Source organism: Pongo pygmaeus, chromosome 19 (assembly GCF_028885625.2).
Source record: "Pongo pygmaeus isolate AG05252 chromosome 19, NHGRI_mPonPyg2-v2.0_pri, whole genome shotgun sequence".
Taxonomy (NCBI): Eukaryota; Metazoa; Chordata; class Mammalia; order Primates; family Hominidae; genus Pongo; species Pongo pygmaeus.
Window position 1 is genome coordinate 15,076,795 of NC_072392.2, and position 9,974 is coordinate 15,086,768.

At 42.5% G+C, this 9,974-nt stretch overlaps 1 long non-coding RNA gene across 1 annotated transcript; it reads right to left on the minus strand.

The window, feature by feature from the left end:
* Window positions 1-3,345: 3,345 nt before the first annotated feature.
* Window positions 3,346-5,251, minus strand: LOC129018176 (uncharacterized). Its single transcript, XR_008495204.1, has 3 exons — window positions 5,149-5,251; window positions 4,590-4,665; window positions 3,346-3,410 (listed from the first exon to the last, which is right to left on the minus strand). It is a non-coding gene; the product is annotated as an uncharacterized LOC129018176 (long non-coding RNA).
* Window positions 5,252-9,974: the final 4,723 nt, after the last annotated feature.

The following is a 9,974-nucleotide window of genomic DNA, read 5'->3' on the forward strand; positions in this document are numbered from 1 at the left end:
ACACCTTGGTGGTACTGGAGCCTAGCAGTGTGTTTTTCTATTAGTAGTTTGATAAATGTTTGTCTAATTGAATTGAACAGAGACATTCAATATAATACTCTGCTTCTGAGATAAGGCTCTACACTTTCCACCTAAATTTTGAGGCTTCCTGCTCTGCCTCCTTCCTTGGCTGTTCCTTGTCCACAACCTGTAAGTGTAAGAATTCTCAGGGTCCTTTTATCTTTTCATTAAGGCACTTTTCTGATGGTCTCATAGACTCCCATGAATTTGTTCATCCCCCCATCCCCAACAAACAAACACACACGCACATTCGCCACACATATGTCTTCAGTTCCAACTCCTCTCCCAAACTCGAAGCTGAATTTTCCAGTTACTTACAGGACATCCATATGTAGATGTGTAGGTATCATCTCTCTGCAGACATCACAAAATAAAACTCATGATGTACCTATTTCCTATACACAGATGTTTCCTACCTATCTGATCTCCTTTCACACCCCATCTTAGTTAACAGCACTCCATCTTCCCAGTAGCACAAGCTCAAAATCTTGTCATTATCCCACACTTAATCACTGTTCACTGTCAAATTCTGCCTCCACATCCCTTCTGTTTCTAGATCCCTCTTCCATCTCCCCTTCGTTACACACATTGCCGATGTCCCAGTTCACTGACAACACTCACATCCCCCATCAGCATATCCTCTATCCCATGGCAAGAGCAAACTTTCTAATATATCTATATTTTGCCATACACCATCTCTTCTCAAATATACTTAATGTTTTCTCATTGATACAATGCAAACATGCAATGTAAACATTGAGGGAAGACTGCTCAACATACAAGAGAGATCAAAATGAGGAGAAGTTACTCAGGGTAGATTGCCTGCAAGAGGTGAGCTTTGAGCCAGATTTCATAGGAGAAAAGAAATGACAACAATCTTAACTAAACCAAGGGAAAGCAGAGATGCTGAGAATAGAATCCATGGGGATTCCTTTCAATGCTTCAGAAATTACTTCATTTAAATCAGAAAGTGGCATTTGTCGGGGTTTCCGAGTAAGATGACTGGCATTATAGCAATTATTTTTCAGAGTCTAAATATCTCCACTGAAAGTTAGAGAAACAAAGCAGAAAAAAATACTGTAAGAGTTTTGTTGTTAGCATTTTTTTATTCTGGGGCAATACTCTTGCATTGGTGATTCAAAGGAAAATGGAAACGTGGACAGTTTTGCTACTAAAGAAACAGGCCCAATATTTAAGGCTTGAATCGAAAAGTTATTTTTGAATATTGCAAACACAACGTATTCGAGTATGTGTTCCGAGTATTGCAAACTTAGAACATATTTGAGTATTTGTTCCAGGAACACATTCTGATATTCTACCAAGCAGAATGAGAACTCCCCAAGATCAAGGTGCCTAAGACCTACTTCAAATGTTTCATAAGTAGTTGAGGCGCACATCGATCAATTGACAAAAATCCTTAGACTTATTTATTTTGTTTCAATTCCTATATCTTCATGAGGCAGAAGAAGACAATCTGTTTTTGAAAATATTCATACCAAAACAATGTAATACCCACATCAGCCCAATCTTACATCAGCTTCCAAAGTAATTAGTACATAGAATATCAACTAGGATATTCTTTTTACTAGCACTCTTGGGAATATCAAAATAGAACACGTTTATTGTCAGAGTTATAGTAATACATTTAACCCTTAAGACATTTAAGCAAAAGTCTTATGCCTTCCCACAAGCTACCAAATTCCCAGTCTTCTTAAAGAGCTGGTGGCACTTGACCTTTAGACATTACAGCAGACAAGGGATCAGGAATACCCACATTCTGCTCACCCTCCTCACCATGCAGTTCTTACAGGGAAGCTATTCTTAAGAAAGAGTAACTAAATGAAAATATCAATAATGTTAATTATTCATCTAGCCCAGCAGCTCCTCATTCAAGGCCACCTGGAAAGAGCTGCACTGGCCACATGCTCAGGAAGCCTCAAGACCTAGTGGGGTTTCCAGTCTCTCCTGCTGAGTCCACTCTCTTTGAGGGAAGAAAATAAGGAGAGAGGTGCTGCATCACCTTCCAGGTTGTGTTTGTTCTGGGAACGCAGGATGGAATTCTGCCTACCTCCCGAAGCCCCTGAATCCCTGGTTCTCCTCACCCACACAGCTTATAGACCCAGCTGTGGGAGAAGAAACATCACTATTAGGTTGGTGCAAAGGTAATTGGACAAAAACCACAAACATGTGGATGGGGACAGTGCCAGAAAATAACCCTCACGGCGACAACTTTAATGAGGTTTCACTCTGAGCACTAGCAAGTATGTGTATACAAATACCATTGTTAAAAACTCTGTGAAAATAATAATTGCATCTTTCTCATATTACATTAGGTTGTTCCATATGAAATTGCAGTTTTTGTGGATCAAAATGGTGGAATCTTGGCATTTCATATGGTTCAACCTGATAAATGTCCATCTCTCCATTTATCTTATAAGTTCCTTAAAATCAGGAAACACTTCAGTGATACTGGAGTCTAGCAGTGTGTTTTTCTATTAGCAGTTTGATAAATATTTGTCTAATTGAATTGAATGGAGACATTCAGTATAATACTCTGCTTTGAAGATAAGGCTCTACACTTTCCACCTAAATGTTGAGGCTTCTTGCTCTGCCTCCTTCCTTGGCTATTCCTTGTCCACAATCTGTAAGTGTAAGACTTCTCAGGGTCCTTTTATCTTTAGCAAGTATGTCTCCATGAGTGCCTCAGATTCTGACCGATCAAATGATCACTCCCTTTCCTGGGATGGGGTGAGGCAGCCAGGGCGCAGCTGAGGGCAGTGTCATAGGAGCGAATGTGCCCATGGCATCCCTTTGCCCACCATTCTATGGGATCGGTCACTATAAGTATCCAACCACCCAGGGGCGCTTGCCTGTTGGCATTTACCCTGTGTCCCTTACTCATCTGACCCTGGGGCTGGCTGCCTTCCTGTAGCAATGCTCTATTTCCCATCAGGTGGAGAGAGCTGGTTTCTGCGTACTTCCATCTCCATCTTCTGCTGCAGCAGAACCCAGCTCAATATCTTCAAGGCACAGAGAAGGCCACCTCTTCTAGCCCCTGGCCACCACTCAAAGCGGCACTGCCCATCTTGGGAAGCCTTTGCTGGGGATGCCTCTTTTTATGACGCCTCTCGTAAGAGGGGAGGGGCTTCCTATGGCACCTCTGGAAGAGGGGAAAGGCTGTGGATTTGGGATTTTTAAAAATTTTTAATTGTAAAAGTTCATGCTTCTTGAAAGTAGAATCAGACAAGAGGGAAATGCGTAAAATAAAATGTGAAAATCTCCTTACCTAGCCATCTCTTGTTCACACAAAAACACTGTTAAATGTCTCGTGCGCTTTCTTCCAGACCTTTCTATAAACAGAGGAAGGGTCGTGAGGGCAGAAGGGGAGGAGGGATTGTTGCTCTTGTTCACAAACCTACTATTCTCTAACTATTGGTTACAGATATATCTCCATGTCAGTGCATAGAGATTTTTCTTAATGAAATTATATATATATGCATATTTGAATTATAATATACTTGAATTGTATATATTTGGATTATATTTACATATGTGTGTGAGCATAAATATCTATATCTAGAGATAGATAGATGGATAGATAGATAGATAGATAGATAGATAGATAGATAGATAGATAGATTTTAAATCATTATAGCCCTAAAGCCCTAAAAAACTTTCTTGTATATCAATATCATAATAGCAGACATTTTGAAAAATTCTTTGCAGGCATAAACAATGGAAAGGTATAAAAATTAATGGAGAAATCCAAAGAGCGCAGTTTTTTCAATACAACAAATATAACCATAAAAATGATCTGGCCGGGTGCGTTGGCTCATGCCTGTAATCCCAGCACTTTGGGAGGCTGAAGTGGTTCGATCACCTGAGGTCAGGAGTTCAAGACCAGCCTGGCCAACATGGCGAAACGCCCTCTCTACTAAAAATACAAAAATTAGCAAGGTGTCATGGCGAGCACCTGTAATCCCAGCTACTCAGGAGGCTGAGGCAGGAGAATCGCTTGAACCCGGCAGGCAGAGGTTGCAGTGAGCTGATATCGCACCACTGCACTCTAGCCTGGGAAACACAGTGAGATTCTGTCTCAATTGAAAAAAAAAAAAAAAAAGATCTCCAGGCAGTGTGAAATATTTCGCTTACAAAATACATTTTTTAAATCTGTGGCTGTCAGGATGCTTCTCTTCCCCTTCTTCTCTCACCATAAACAAGGAGTCCAGCATTAACAGTCAGACTTTTACCACCAAGACAAATGCAGAGAAGGGGTCCCTAGAAGGGAGGTTTGCTAAGGTTGAGGGAAGGGTCACCCAGTGAGATGCCCACAGTAGCCTGAGGTCCTTTTAGACCTCCACAACAGACATGGAGATATTTAGGGAGATGTTTAGGATTGAAGGGGGAAGATAGACAATGCTGCCCAGGAATGAATTAAAGACTCCTACCTCCAGAAAGGAGGTATCTTTATTATGACAATTAGCTGTCAATACTTTGCCCCGCACCCACATCCCGCAAGGGAATCCTACCTTTTAGCAAGACTGACCCAAGTGCAGAGCTGGCCATCCAGTAGCCTGTTATCAAGTAGCCTTCCATCCAAGTAGCCTATTATTAGCAAGGAAACACGACCAAATGGAATTTTTTTTTTTTTTTTGAGACAGAGTCTTTCTCCGTCACCCAGGCTGGAGTGCAGTGGCACAACCTCGGCTCACTGCTACCTCCGCCTCCCAAGCTTAAGCAATTTTCATGCCCCAGCCTCCAAGTAGCTAGGATTCCAGGTATGCACCACCATGCCTAGCTAATTTTTTGTATTTTTAGTAGAGACAGGGTTTCACCATGTTAGCCAGGCTGGTCTCGACCTCCTGGCCTCAAGTTGATCCACCTGCCTCAGTCTCCCAAAGTGCTGGGATCACAGGTGAGAGCCACCGCGCCTGGCCCCAAGTGGAAATTAAAACAGCACTTTATTAGCGGTGAAGCCAGGCTCAATAATCCCCCATGCAGAGCTGCCTGGTGGAAGATGGGTTGGAGCACCTTGGATGCAGCAAATGCTCTTGCTGTCCCACCCATTGCCCCTCTGCAGGCACTCACCTTTCCAAGTCACTTTGATGGCTTCCTTCTGCAAGTTTCTACAACCTTCAGATCCAGCTTTTTCCAGCCACAGGAGTGTCCTCAACCTGTGCACAGGGCAGGCTAGAAGGACCAGGGGGACAACCCCCTACAGAAGCAGCCTGCAACCAATCGTGAATGAGCATTAGTGCCAGATGCTTCAGCTTTGCATCCATCAGGCATGAGGTGCATCTACATGCCCTGGCAGAAGTCCCGATGGGAGGGAGCACCAGTGCTCTCTGACATAGCCTGCTCTGGGCACACCTGAATTGGCTTTCTTCCCTACCTGCCCATTTTCACTTCCTTGACCCCTCCTGGTGCTTCCCAGATCCCCCTCCAAAATGAACCCCTTGCACTTGAATCCTTATCTCCTCATGGGGGAAAAAACCTAAGACACCAGGCCTTGAAGTCTTTCCTCCTATTTCTTTTCATCCTTCTGCAAATTTATACAGGTCAGAGAAGCAAGTATTGATCCAGGGAAGTCTATCATTTTCAGAAGTGTTTACAAATGATAAAAAAAAATGAATCAAAATAAATAGAAATAAATTTTATTTTCTAAAAAAGCATCTAACGATAAATATGATCCATTTAATCTTAGGAGACAAATTAATAACAAAACTTTTCTTTATAATTAAGTGATGAGGCCCTCAATGGACACATTATCAAGAAGCTCAGAATGTCCTTTTTGAGGCCGCTTCCTGCTCTCTAAACTCCTCATGATTGTGCAAAAACACCGAGCAGAGAGAGAAATGGAAATTGTTACCAGTCTCCTAAGACGTCCCAGGCTGGGTTTGCTATTGGTCTCATTAGTGCCACTGAAACTAGGTTTTTAAATCTTGTCTGCCTTGATGGAAGCATCCATGCTCTTGGTGACTCAGTTCCAAGCATCGACTTCAGGCTCATGTACCCAACCACGAGGAGCCACTCAGGTGTTGGGGGAAGAGTCACAAGAATCATCCAAGGAGACTGTCTGCAGTTGCCCAGGCCAAGGTGAAACTGGAAGCATCTTTTGATAAATATACAATGTACCATCTCACTCAGTCCCTGCTAGATAGGCCAATTAATGCTTTGAAAAACTCCTGGACGGATAAACACCAAACTGTTTATGTTGTTGTCTCTGCATTGTGAAATTGGGGTTAATTTTTATTTTTCCTTTCGGTTTCTATATTTTCTGAATATCTTCTGTGAAAATGTATTACTTTTGCCACCATATTTTTTCAATGCTATCAATTTTTTTAAAAGAAATTGCCACTGGTGTTCACTCAGTCATTTAACAAATATCTATTGAGAGTTTTTTTATGGGCCAGGCACATCCTAGGCACTAAGAATGCATAAATGAAAACATAAAACACCTCTTTTCATGGGTGTTACACACTAGTGAGGGAAACAGGTGCTACATAAGTCAGCAAATATGTACAGAATATAAAGTCAGGTCTCGGTGAATGTTGGAGGAACAGCAAAGCAGGATGAGCCATAGATGACCCAAGCAGATCATGTGCAAATGGAACCTATCTCAGTTTAAGCTGCTATTACAAAGTAAAACAAATGGGTGGATTATAAACAGTAGAAACTTATATCTCACAGTTCTGGGGGCTGGAAGTCTAAGGTCAGTCTAAGGTACAGGCATGGTCAGGTTCTATGAGGGTTCTCTCCCTAGTTTCCAGATGGCTGACTTCTTATATCCTCACTCGGTGGAAAGAGGGCGAGAGACGGATCTCTCCAGGATCTCTTTTATGAGGGCACTAATCCCATTTATGAGGACTTCACTCTCATGACCTAATCACCTCCCAAAGGCCGCACATCACAATACCATTATATTGAGGGTTAGGATTTCAACATATGAGTTTGCATGGGAGCAGGAGGAAGAGCATACATTCAGTCCATAAATGAGAAACCATCCAGAAATTATCCATTACAAAGGAGTTACTGTATCCTTCATTTTTTGCATGAAAATTGCACAAACTGTTGGAAAACAATTCATCTTTATCTTGCATTTCAGATTAAAATTGTACTATTTACCTTCTATATAAAATGATCTAAAACAAGATCAATTTATCTGTTAGAAGTAACTTAAAAAGTTTTTTTAAACCAAATTCAGGTTTTATATGTGTCATCTTTCCCAGTTCTGTTTATTTTTTCCCTCTTTCCTCACTCTCTGAACTTCTACTTTTCAAAACCACCTACAAATGCCCCCCCCACTGTATAGCAACAGGCTCCACAATCAATGCAAAATGCCATGATCACAGTGACTTCCTCAGCCACCCACCTTCATTCTTCACAGCCTAAGTGTCAAGGAAGTGATGAGTCACCCTTCATCATAAATGCCTCGGCTAGGTAGGCCCGCACAGGCTTCAGAGGTTAGGACCCAGAGTAATCCCTTTACAGCATGTTGAGGAAGAGTTGCTGAAGTTCAGCTGCCTTTTGCAGCCTGCACACCACTGTTGAATGTTATTTCATGAAAGAAGAATACCCAAAACTCACCAAGCAACAAGAATTCACAACCACATTTACCCCCATCCTTTGGAAATGGCGGGATCAATTTTCTTCTTTCTAAGTCCTCTTGGCCATTTCCAAATGAATGCAGGGTGTCCCAGGGGTCCCCTTGTGGGCCCATTCAGTGTGGCCAAGAGCCCCACAGTCCGCACGTACACAACAGCTCTCAGTGATGCTGCAGAGCAGGACAAAGAAGGACAGAGCTAGGTAAGAAGCCAAGGAGAAAAGGCTGCCAACTGGAGAGGCTCTTAAAGAGACACCATAGGAGATTTTAAAAATTACTGTATATAAAAGAGCTCAGGTGGTGGAATTAGAATAGTTGCTATAAAACAGTTGTTCTAAAACTCTCAAAGAAAACACTGCTAGAATTTAACAGAAAGCTTCTGCGTTCTGCAGTTGGAAACTCTAACTGTGGCACGGGTGAAATCGCTCTCATTTGGCCTCGAGAGGTGGGTGTGGAAAATGGCATCCCGAGGCAATCAAAGAGACAGGCTTGTGCTTCCTCTGCTGAGCCAAAGAGAAGCTGAGCACTGAGGATGGCCAGGCTTCACATAGCCAAAGCCCAGAGCCAGGAGGATAAAAGACTTCTGAGCAAACACATGCCACCAGGTCCATGCACTAAATCTGGACCCATTTATTCTTAAGAGTGCCCTACTTATTTTTTTAATTCTTAATAAGATAGATTATCTGGTGTTCTGACCCATATAGTAGATTAGAAGAGGCAAATGAGAAAATGGGTTGGGGGCTGGGTGTGGGGACTCACACCTGTAATCCCAGCACTCTGGGAGGCCAAGGCTGGTGGATCACGAGGTCAGGAGTTCAAGACCAGCCTGACCAACATGGTGAAACCCCATCTCTACTAAAAATACAAAAAATTAGCCAGGCATGGTGGTGCATGCCTGTAATCCCAGGTACTCGGGAGGCTGAGGCAAGAGAATTGCTTGAACCTGGGAGGCGGAGGTTGCAGTGAGCCGAGATTGCACCATTGCACTCCAGCCTAGGCAACAAGAGTGAAATTCCGTCTCAAAAAAAAAAAAAAAAAGAAAGAAAATGGGTCAGGGATGCTGTTGGGTCAGAAGCAGGAACACTGATTTTTAAAAAGACTGCACGTACAATAAAAGTGACAAGTATGTGTAAGAGAAAAGATTAACAATTTTACAACAGCCAACAAGAACCTCCCAAGCAAAACAGTGCAAGTTTTTTGTTTTTTGTTGTGAGGTGGAGTCTCGCTCTGTTGCCCAGGCTGGAGTACAATGGCGCTACCTCGGCTCACTGCAAGCTCTGCCTCCCGGGTTCACTCCATTCTCCTGCCTCAGCCTCCCGAGTAGCTGGGACTACAGGTGCCCGCCACCACGCCCAGCTAATTTTTTTATTTTTATTTTTTTTTTGTATTTTTAGTAGAGACGGGGTTTCACCGTGTTAGCAAGGATGGTCTTGATCTCCTGACCTCGTGATCTGCCCGCCTCGGCCTCCCAAAGTGCTGGGATTACAGGTATGAGCCACCACGCCCGGCCAAAACAGTGCAAGTTTATTAGAGGCAAAATAGCCTAATTCCCTCACCCACTTCTAAAGATACCACAGAAACCAATATTCATAATGAAGGCTTCGGAGAGTCAATAGTAAAGGCACTTGCATTGGGTATTCTCATGGAATGAAGTGGAGGGGGTGTGTTTTAGACAAATTCCCATCAAAAATGGTCAAGTGAAGAGATTTAACTCCAAAGGGTCACAAAGGAATTTTGGGGTTGATGGAGATTATTTATATAATGATTGGGAAGTGGTTGCACAGATGTATATATTTGTCAATTCTCCAAACTCTATACTAATGGAGGTGTGTCTTATTGCATGCCAATTTCCTCAGTGAAATTTATTTAAAAGTAAAAATAAGGCTCAAGTTAAAATTTGGCACTTACAAGGCAGGAGTCAGCTAGCTGAGACTCCACTAATACACACAATGGCCTAGTTCCTTGGTGATAAGGCCGTTAGATTAATTCAGGAGCACACATTATGCCTGCACTGTGCTGAGTCCTGAGAATACAAACATCTTGGAAACAGAGTCTCTCCCTTGGAAAGGCCCATAGTTTGATGAATTTAGTGGCTAAAAGATGCACTAATTTTCTTAAAACCTCAACACACATTAGAATGGGGTGTTGAAAAAGTTAGGGTCCAGAGAGCCCCTCTGACATGGGTATATTGTTCCTTGCCTCTTCTCTCAGGTTTTGCTGACCTACACAATTTTCTGCATTTGGAACAAAGCCCACTTTTTCCAGCATCATTTTAAAGAGGAATCATTACCACCCCCAACTGAGAACAATC